This window comes from Triticum dicoccoides, chromosome 7B (genome assembly GCF_002162155.2).
Source record: "Triticum dicoccoides isolate Atlit2015 ecotype Zavitan chromosome 7B, WEW_v2.0, whole genome shotgun sequence".
NCBI classification, from domain to species: domain Eukaryota; kingdom Viridiplantae; phylum Streptophyta; class Magnoliopsida; order Poales; family Poaceae; genus Triticum; species Triticum dicoccoides.
This window is the reverse complement of record NC_041393.1, coordinates 671703829-671715166: the sequence shown is the minus strand read 5'-3', so window position 1 is coordinate 671715166 and position 11338 is coordinate 671703829. Positions and strand designations below refer to the sequence as shown.

Below are 11338 nucleotides of genomic sequence, written 5' to 3'. Positions count from 1 at the left end.
CACCACGGACCTCCCGCACCATCTCTGGGCTCCACGCCGCTGACCCAAGAGAGGCAACACCAAGAGCCATATCTGTGCCCCCCTCAGCGTCTAGCCGGAGCAGAAACGAACCCCTGCCGCCGACCACACCTGCTGCTTGCCATCTCACTTCCGGCCTGCAGCCTCTGCCGAACGCCCCACGCCGAGGTGCTAGATCTAGATGTGGAGTACACCAGCCGCCGAAGGCTCACCGACCCGAGAGAGTGTGCAACACCTTCGAGCAAGCCATGCCCCGCCAGCCCGAATCCGCCGCCCTCCACCCCCTCACCTGTGACTCGCGCCGCCGTATGCCACCTCACCGCCAGCACACACAAGCACGCCCACGCGCACGAGGCACCTCATCCAGACACCTCCCGCCAGCCGGAGAGTTGCCATGCTGCCGCTGTCCCCGGATCCAGGTGAAGTTAGCCGGTCGGAGCCTCTAGTGGCAGCGAGACGGAGGAGGGCTAGGTGGAAAGTTTGCGGTGATAGGTATTTGCCCCCGTGTCGCCAGGGAGGGCGACCGGGGGGGGGGGGAGCGTCCTATTTGCCCCACCCAACGGATCTTTTGTCCAATGTAAGAACAGCTCTACCCAATCCCCCAAAACCGGTTGAGGGAGTAAAACTCTCGTTTTGGGGAGTTAAACCAGACCTAGCCAAACCCCTATCCAATTTAACTCCTCAAATTTTTTACTCCTTGCGTTGACTGCCACTTATATTTACTCAGTTGCGGCTCAGCCCGAGGATAAAATTTCCCCTCCCCCTACACCGACCCTCTCCCTCGTCCGCACTGCATAGACATCGACACCGTCCAAATCCACCCCACACCCCCTCTGGCACATATATTCGGCCGGTGCCACCCCAGACTCCCCAGAAATGGCGTGATCTAGCCTCAAAGGTCGCTGGAACATATTTTAAGCGTGGATCCATGCGCCATCCCTCCCGCTCCTTCACCGATTTGTCGCCCGCCGACGACAAAGAGGAAGTACCATGGGAAGTGGCCGTGGGGGCGTTGGTTTTGGAAATAAAGGACCAAGACACTAGTTGTCAGTACTAGCTTGGCTCCCTCCGGTCCGAGGAGCTGGCGGTGAGCCTCTACGATAGATGGGCAAAGATCAACTTCCCCCTCAGTAGCCACAAGGTGACAAAATTCATCGCCATCGACCCCCAAGTGGTCTCCCGCCGTGAGGTGCATAAGAATTAGGTGGCCTTTGAGAGGCTCGAGGAGGCTTGCGTTGATGAGGAGTACATGGCCGATCTCTGTCGGAATCATTCAGAGGTCGTCACCGAGGAGCGCCAATGTCTCAAGCTGTACAAGAAGGAGGCTACCGACGAGACCATGCCGTCCACTGTGGCAATCATTGACCATTACTCCAGTGACCTCGACTCTAGGTCCAGCAACGACGGCTACTTTGACGGCTCCAACCATGCCGTGAATTTGGATGAGCTCATGAACGAGGATGGTTATATATTTTAGTTTTTACTTCCTTCGATTCAAGTAGTTTATGCAATGTAGTTTAATTTCGTGTTATGCAATGTAGTTTGAGTCGAAATGTGTGTTTGAATGGATTAATTTCAGTTTTTGTTTGAATTAAATTCTGTGAAAAAAGTTGAGAAGTTCAATTTAAGATTCCGGCTAGGTACCACACTTTTGTAACTCCTGAAAATATCAGGAGTTAAAGTTCGAGGAGGCATATGAGATCCTAAATAAAGATCAACTGGAGATGCTCTAAATATTTGTACAAATGCAGATAATAATAAGTATTAGAAAAGTAAAAAATTGTAAGCGAATGCACTATTTGATAACACAGAGAAGACTAATAAGGAAACAAAAGTACTTTACTTTCTATTCCTCCTATTGTAGATGTCCTCCTAAACCATCTCACTTGGGTCGACATGTCCTTTGTTGAGAGCGCAACATGGCCCCAGAGGCATTTGTTATGGGCTAATTTTTTTGCAGCAAGGATGCGATGGGATGGTTCTAGGATAGGATGGAAACAACCACGGCTTACTGTTCACTACGAATCCACATTCCCACGGTTCCCAGCCGTTAGAGTTAGGAGACCAGTAGTGGTTAAGAATGATATGTAGGTCCAATTCAAAATTGATACAGTATATTTTTATAAAGGTAAAATTTGTACACTGTATAGTAGTATAGACTTGGAAATGCCATCACAGATGACTTTTGGCCCCAAGTTGTACTGAAGAAGCACATCTGAAAGCCCTACGATAAAAGGCCCAGCCTACTGAGCCATCCTCGCTCGCGATCCAAATCTTACCCCTTCAGGCTACCTACACTCAGTCGTTCATCCCCTCGCAGATAATTGGATTCCTAGATAGAGCTATAAGAGGTCGATTACATCGTTGATCCAATCTCCACCTCAGCAGGTGTCAGAGCTCATCGAAACAGCTACTGCTTCTTGGCGGGTGGAGCTAGTAAGATCGGTTTTCACACCTATTGATGAAGAAGCAATACTAAAGATTCCTTTATGCATGTGAAGGGTGGATGACTTCTGGGCCTAGAGCGAGGAGCCGAGAGGGAACTTTTCAGTAAGTTCCGCATACCGCATGCTTGTCCGTACGAAGCTGAACCGGGAAAATTGGTTAGAAGGGAGAGAAGAAACACCAACCTCTGAAGGAGAAAGCAAAGAATGGAACTCAGTTTGGAAGATGCAGGTTCCGTCCAAGATCAAAGTTTTCCTACGGTGTTTGGCTAAACACTGGATGCCCTTGGGAGAACTGCTGCTACAGCGCAACACTAGTAGAAAAAGGGTCAAATGTGAAGCACATTAATGCTAGTTTGATTTTGAGCTGGCACTAATATGTTCATTAGTGCCGGTTCCAACGGCTAGCCGGCCGCTCTCATTAGTACCGGTTCGTGGCGAACCTTTAGCACTGGTTCGTGCCACGAACCGGTACTAAAGAGAGTGGTGGCAGGATGTTGTCAGTCTGGGGCCCCTCTAGCACCTTTAGTACCTGTTCGTAGCACGAACCGGTACTAAAGGTCGTCGTACATAAACTCTTCGTCCACCCGAGCTCGCTCTGTTCTTCCCCTTTCCCCTCTCCTCCTCCGTTCTTCCCCTCTCTTCCTCGAGCTCATCACACATTTTGCCCAAAATTTGTCAAGATTTGAAGGCCCCCATCCATTCAAATGATCACAAAGGTTAGCAACTTTGTTCTTTCATCTCTCATTGCTAGATTAGCTCTTGCAATGCTTTGTATAGTGATTAATTTGTGAGTTTAGTAATTTGGGAGGAATTATATGTGCTAGTATTTGATTTATATGCAATTTGAGGTTAAAAAATAACACTTAGTTTGCATATGTAGGTGTGGTTTACTTAGTGCCTTCTAAATCTCCGTCGTAACCACCGTCGATCGCCCGCACCGTCCCGTCGCCGGCACCACCTTGTGGTGAGGCTCTTCTTCATGAATGTTTTACATTATCAAATTGATGTTTGTGTGATTTGGATATATAGTTACTCGTATAATTATCTTACTCGTACGTTGTTTGTTATACATAGTGCCATGGTTTTGATATCCGTCCCTCTCGGCCCTAGTCCTTGTTATGATTCGGATGTGGTATATTCTCTTTTAAAACTAGTTGTTGCATTTCGTGTTTATGACAAATTATGGCCATCAAGTTGACATAGATATTTTTATCTAGGAGGTATGTGAAACGGAAATTCCAACCGACCTATTGTCGAGAGGTTAAATTTAGTTGAAAGAGAAAACGAGTATTTGAAAGAAAAATTGAAAAGAATTGAGGGGGAGAAGATGGAATTGGAGTTTCATGTTGCCGATGTCATCGATGATCACAAGATCAAGATGGAGAAAATGCGGTTGAAGATTAGAAAGATTAGAAAATATGCCATTGATAGTGTCGCTTGGTATCATTATGCTGTTGGATCAATTGTTACCTGAGTTGCGATCTTGATCGCATTTGTTGTTGCATTTAAATTCTTTAGCTAGAGAGTTATTTGTATGTTGCATTTAATTAAGTGTTGTATATGAACTTTATGTATGAACTTGTATTATTTTGGTCTATTCGGTGTTGTGTAATGAAGATGAGCCGACAATGGATGTATGATGACCGATGCTCTCCCAAGTTCATTAATGGCGTGCATACTTTTCTGCTTGACACTAAGGCAAACAAGCGGGCGGATGGTTTTATGCCTTGTCCATGTGTTGGCTGTAAGAATGGTCACAATTACTCTACGTCAAGAACCATTCACGTCCACCTATTTGAGTCTGGTTTCATGCCCTACTATAATGTTTGGACCAAGCACGGAGAAAGAGGGGTTATGATGGAAGACAATGAAGAAGAAGAGGACGACGACAGATATCCTGGCCATCGGTTCCCTGAATACGATGATACAACAATGGGGGAAGAAGCTGAGCCGACAATGCGGGAAGAAGCTGAAGAAGAGGCATCAGATGAGCCCGCTGATGATCTAGGTCGGGCCATTGCCGATGCAAAGAGAAACTGCGCAAGTGATTTGGAGAAGAAGAAGTTGCAGCGCATGTTAGAGGATCACAAGAAATTGTTGTACGCGAATTGCGAAGCTGACAAAAAAAAGATGGGCGCCACACTGGAATTGCTGTAATGGAAGGTAGAGAATGGTGTTTCTGACAAGGGATTTAGAAAGTTGCTGGTAATGATAAAGAATATGCTTCCAAAGGACAACGAATTGCCCGAGAGTACGTATGAAGCAAAGAAGGCTGTCTGCCCTCTACGGTTAGAGGTGCAGAAGATACATGCATGCCCTAATGACTGCATCCTCTACTGCGGTGAGTACGAGAATTTGAGTGCTTGCCCGGTATGCGGTGCATTGCGTTATAAGATCAGTCGCGATAACCCTGGTGATGTCGAGGGCGAGCGCCCCAGGAAGAAGATTCCTGCCAAGGTGATGGGGTATGCTCCTATAATACCACGACTGAAACGTTTGTTCCAAAACAAAGAGCATGCGAAGGCGATGCGGTGGCACGGAGAAGACCGTAAGAAAGACGGAAAGTTGAGAGTACCCACTGACGGTTCGCAGTGGAGAAAAATCGAGAGAAAGTACAGGGAGGAGTTTGCAGGTGACCCAAGGAACATATGGTTTGGTCTAAGAGCAGATGGCATTAATCCTTTTGGGGAGCAAAGCAACAACCATAGCACCTGGCCTGTGACTCTATGTTTGTATAACCTTTCTCCTTGGTTGTGCATGAAGCGGAAGTTCATTATGATGCCAGTGCTCATCCAAGGCCCTAAGCAACCCGACAACGACATTGATGTGTACCTAAGGCCATTAGTTGAAGAACTATTACAGCTGTGGAATGGAACAGGTGTACGTGCGTGGGATGAGCATGGACAGGAAGAATTTGACCTAAAGGCGTTGTTGTTCGTGACCATCAATGATTGGCCTGCTCTCAGTAACCTTTTAGGACATACAAACAAGGGATACCGCAGATGCACGCACTGTCTGGATGATACCAACAGTATATATTTGGATTTTTGTAGGAAGATTGTGTACGTGGAACATCGTCGATTTCTTCTGAGCAGGCATCCCGTAAGAAAGAAAGGCAAGCATTTCAAAGGTGAGGCGGATCACCGGACGAAGCCTCGCCACCGTACTGGTGCTGATGTATATGATATGGTCAAGGATTTGAAGGTAATCTTTGGAAACGGTACTGGTGCTGATGTACACGACTGGATTACACGTCAACAAACGAGGACTTTCGCCGGTTGGTTGCAGAAACATGCCATGCATGATGGCGATATTGAAGATGACATGTACTCGCTATCCCAGTTACATAATGGGAATACATTTTACACGATCGCCCAAGATAAGAAGAGCACCAACCAAAACAGTGGTGCCCGCTTTGATGCAACAACCAACACAGAAAAGGAAACATATTATGGTTACATAGAGGACATATGGGAACTTAACTATGGAGGTGGTTTGAAGGTCCCTTTGTTTCGGTGCAAATGGGTCAATATGACACGAGGTGGGGTAACGGAAGACCCGCAGTATGGAATGACAACAGTGGATCTCAACAATATTGCGTATGCAGACAAAACATTCGTCCTAGCCAATGATGTGGCGCAGATTTTTTATGTGAAAGACATGTCTACCAGACCGAGAAAAAGAAAAGATAAGGAAGCGAATGGATCATACGATGAGCCAAAGCGCCACATAGTTCTTTCAGGGAAAAGAAACATCGTGGGAGTGGATGACAAGAAAGACATGTCAGAATATTATGAAAAGTTTGATGAAATTGCACCATTCACAGTGAATATTGACCCGAGCATATAGTTAAATGATGAAGATTTTCCATGGCTACGGCGCAAAGGGACACACGCGAAGAAAAAGTTTCACACCCAAAGATCTGGGATGTGATCGGCTTCACTATCATCACTTTCTTCTGTGTTTCACACCCAGGAGGGAATCTCTGTAATATTTATGGTAGTTATGTGTTTTGGCATTTGAAACGCGAAGAAATTTGATGTGCAAACACATTCTTTCATGCATTTACTAGTTTTTTCACCTAAATGACCCTGAAATTGAAAAGCATTTCAAATGAACTCAGAAAAGGTTGAAAGTTGGCATGGTATCATAATTTCACCCACATAGCATGTGCAAAAAAGTAGAGAGGGTTACGACAAAAACTAGATGCACTTCGTGTACAAAATGGACAATCTCTTTCGAAGTATTAGGGTTTCGGACAAAAACTCATCTGTTACAAAGGCATTTTATTTTTCAAATAACCTAAGCATTACCAAATTGAATATAATGATAAAATACACTAATATTAAACATAAGAAAAAAGAATCACTGAATAATCTATTTTCAAAGTTAAGTTATTCATAAACTAGTGATTCACACAAATTTCAAATAATTCAAAATTTAAACTATTCAAATTTGAAAACTACTGGCACTAACAGAAAGTTTGTAATTTTTTGTACCTAAAGAAAAAATATTCGCAAAGAAACTCTAAATACAGCAAAAAACAACCCAAAAATAAATAAAACAAAAATAAATAAAGCAAAAAAAAATTAAAGCAAAAAAAAATTAAGAAAATAAAAAAGCCCGCCTACTGGGCCAGAGCGACCTGCATACGACTAGAAACACTACATTTTGTTGGGCCAGGATGCAGGCCCGCAAAGGCCCAGTCGGCCCACAGGGCAGCAGAGAACAGGTAGACCCAGTAGGCCTGCTTTGGAGAGGAGCTCGAGAGAGCTACCGCACTGGGGCTTATAAATCAGTGCGGACACCCCTCAGCTAGCGAGGTGGGACTAAACTTGCCGCACCGCACCTGCGCCAGCGCACCCTATTTAGTACCGGGTGGTGGCTGCAACCGGTACTAAAGAGGGGGTCTTTAGTACCGGTTGGTGCCACGACCCTGTACTAAAGGGGGGAGCGCTTCCCGCCGCTTGGCCTGGCCAAAACAGACCTTTAGTACCGGTTGGTGCCACCAAGTGGTACTAAAGGTCCATCCTATATATACAACACTTGAAAAAAAAATCAATTTCCCTTTGTTTCTTCCTCTGCGTCGACGACACGCCGCCTGCCCCGATCGACGCCATCGCCGCACCCAACGCGTCACCGCCCCGACAGTCCCCGCCCCTCGTCCCCGCCCCCGTCGCCGTCGCCGCCCCGGCCGTCCCCGTCCCCGTCTTCCCCGTCGCCGCACCCCGCCCCGTCGTCGCCTCCCCGTCCCGTCGCCCCTCGTCACCGCCCCGTCGTCGCCTCGCCGATGAACTCATGCCCCGGCCACCATGTCCACACGCACACACACATTAGTTTTTTTGTTATAAATTTTAGTTATAGAATTTTTTCTGTTTTTAGTTATAGAAATATTAGAAATGATAGTTATATAGAAATGTTATAAATTTTGTCTGTTTTTAGTTATAGAAATGTTAACAATTTTTCTGTTTTTTAGTTATAGAAATATTAGAAATGTTATAGAAATGTTAGTTATATAAGCAGAAATGTTAGAAATTTTAGAATTAGTTTTAGTTAGATGAATTAGATTAATGTCCAATTGTTAGAATTTGCATATAGAATTTTAGTTATCACAATCCAATCATTTAAAAAATGTTACTTTTTGCGGGCATATAGTATTTGTTCTCAACGATATGCCCGGCCCGCATCCTCGCCGTCGCAACGTTCGCGACGAGTCCTGCTTGAGAGGACCTATGTCCGGGACTGGGCTCCGCCGGGCTGGCACTGGGAGGTGCTACCTGGAGGGGCGCGCCGCTTGGTGAGGAACCCGGCCTCGGGTCCCGTCGTCGACCCTGATCTCCTTTGGTGGCGTTCGCGTGGGCCACATTCGGTGCAAAGGGAGTCGGCCCCGCCGTAGGTGGTGCGTCGCCGTGTCAGGGAGGAAGACGAGCACGTCCATCGCTACATGGCTGCTATGGACGTCAGGTTATCCAATACTTGGCAGGTTCTTTGGGCAGATGATCGGAGATATGATCCTGTGATGGTTCCTTCTCTTTGGGTGTCCACCGCCCGCGCCCCAGGAACCGCGAGTGGCCTAGATTCTTCTGTAGAACTCGATCTTTATTAGGTACATAGCCAGTGATGTATTCAATATATAATATTCGAGACGATGTATTCGAGATTATATGTATTATTCGAGACGATGATGTATTCGAGATTATATATTAATCGAGACGATGCATATATTATGTACTATATGATCCAGTTTTTACTTATTGATGGCATCAATGCATTGTAATTTGAATACTAAATTGTTTTATATTTCTTCTGTATTAGTTAAGTAAAAGCTATGGCGGACAATACCGGCAGAGAGAGAGAAGAGGAATTGTTCGACATCATACGCAGCCCTCGCAGGCTAGATGATCTGAATGAAGCAGATGCCGGCTCCCAATATTCCAACAATACCGGAGAGGGTGATGAAAAGATATTCGATCTCGACGACCGAGCTGATGAAGTCATGAACTATGATTATGATTATGATGACACAGACAGTGTTAATGATGACACAGACAATGTTGATCTTCAAATAACAAAGACTACCGATGAGGTACTTTTATATAAGCGGGCATCTCGTGATCATCACATGTTTTTTTTATTTGAAGATATATTAACGAATCGATCTTTCTTCTTTCAGCCCTCCGGATCGAGCAAATCTGCTTCTACAGACAGCAGGACAAAGCGAGGCCCGGGCAAAAAGTTGAAGGAGGGTGTAAAGTACAACATCGACTCCGTCAAACCTAGTGGCGAACCCCTCACGCCTAAGAACATTGCGAACAACTGGACTCGTCAGTGCGGAGTTCTTGTGAAGGACCAACTCCTGATCTCCATTCAAGAATGGAAAGAGCCAAACACTAACCGTCCAGGTGTTACTTGGGTCGACGACAGAGCAAAAAAACCCTTTGCGAATCTCTGATGGAACATTTCATCCTACCAGATTATTTCACTGAAGCAGATGTGGAGAAAGTCAAGGGCACTGCTCTTAAGAAGATGGCAATTGCATTCAACACCCACAAGAAAATAGTATGGGCCAACTACCTCGCTGCAGAAAGGAAGACTCCAGAATTCACGGGAACACTGGAGAAGCAAAGAGAACACTGGTCCGATTTCGTGAAATTCAAGGAATCAGAATTATCTAAGGAACGGTCGATAAAAAACAAGGCCAATGCTGCAAAAAAGACGCAGTTCCATAGGCTGGGTCCAGGTGGCTACGCGGTGGGAATGCCTAAGTGGGATAAGTCTGAGCAAGAGATGGAGGATGCAGGGGTCACTCCGGTTACTAAGAGCTGGCCCCCAGGTGCAGAACTTGGTTTTATGTGCATGGGGGGGCGTTGGACCCGAAGACAGGCCTGGTTTCGCAGAAGGCAAGTCTAAAAGGAGCCGAACAAAAGAAACTTGATGCAATAGAAGAAGCTCGAACGGGGGTGTTCACGCCCAACAGAGAGAACGACGAGCTTACGCACGCCTTGGGAAATCCTGAACACCCGGGAAGAACACGAGGCAAGGGCGTTATTCCCTGGTATGAGGGATTTTCGGAATGGAACAATGAGTATAGGTCCCGTGCAAGAAAGAAGATGGAGAAGGAGAAGAAGAGGAAGCTGGAGGAGGAGCAAAGGAAGCGGGATGCAGAACGCCTTCAAGGCCTAGAAGCAAGGCGCGCAGACTTGGCACTCAAATTCCAGCAGCAGCAGCAGCAGCAAATCGACTCACCTAGCCAGGAAAGGGGGTCTCATCAGCGGCAGCAACAAGCGGATGATCGTCGAGCATTGGATAGCACCATCCCATCCATGCTGAGAAGCAGCGTTGGTTCTGCCCCGGGCGACACACTGCTGGATACATACCCTATGGATGATATCATAGAGAACACTAACTGTGAGCTATACTCCAAAATGAAGAACATATCCATGAAGGTGACGGACGGCGTTGCTTTTACAATTACCCCCGAAGCAACCTTCCATTGCACCCCGATTCAAGAGGGCTATGCTCGTGTCTTGGTTGATGAAGTGGTGGACCCATATTCGGGGCTATAGCTTGACATTCCTGGAGGTGAAGATGAGCGCACACTAGGAGAGGCCATACATCGTATCATCCTATGGAGAAAGGATTGCATCATCTTTCGAAGTCCACCGACACCACGTCGTCTGCCGACTCCTACTCGAAGTCCGCCAACGAGTCAGCAGACTCCCGCTCCTCCAAGTCCACGAACGCGTGAGCCGACACCTCCTCAAAGTCCGCCACCTTCTCCAAGTCCCCGAACGCGTGAGAAGACTCCTGCTTCAAGTCCGGCATAGCTTCAGGCCGCTCCTCCGGTTTCAAGTCCGACACCGATTCAGGCCACACCTCCTGCTTCAAGTCCAGCACAGCGTCAGGCCACTCCTCCTGCTCCAACTCAGCCACATCAGCCGTCTCCACCGTCTCAGCAATCGCAGAAGAGACACGCCACAGCTATGGTGCATAGCGGTACGAGTCGAGGTAGTACAGTAAGTACAGGCGGAGACAAGCGATATACATATGGTCCAAGCCTTGCTCCTCTTCCTCAGAGGCCTTACGACATGACCGAGGAGCAAAATGCAGCCATAGTGCAGGCCCAAGTGGACACCCATTTTGGACCGAAACCGGCACCGCCGCCAAGGGAGAAAGAGCCCGAGGAAAAGATTGACCAGTTCATTCGTATGGCTAGAGCACCAGCTCCCAAGCCTGTTGACTTAGACTATGAGCGCCAAATCAGGAAGTCACATCGAGCACGACTATAGAAGGAAGCGAGCTCGAGCTCGAGCCAACAAGTAGCTCGCAAAAAATGCGGGAAAACCGTTCCCCAGCTGGGAGAACAGGCGGCG

At 46.9% G+C, this 11338-nt stretch overlaps 1 pseudogene; it reads left to right on the top strand.

Annotated features, from left to right (window-relative positions):
- Window positions 1-1222, top strand: part of LOC119337279 — a 3860-nt pseudogene extending 2638 nt beyond the window's left edge.
- Window positions 1223-11338: the final 10116 nt, after the last annotated feature.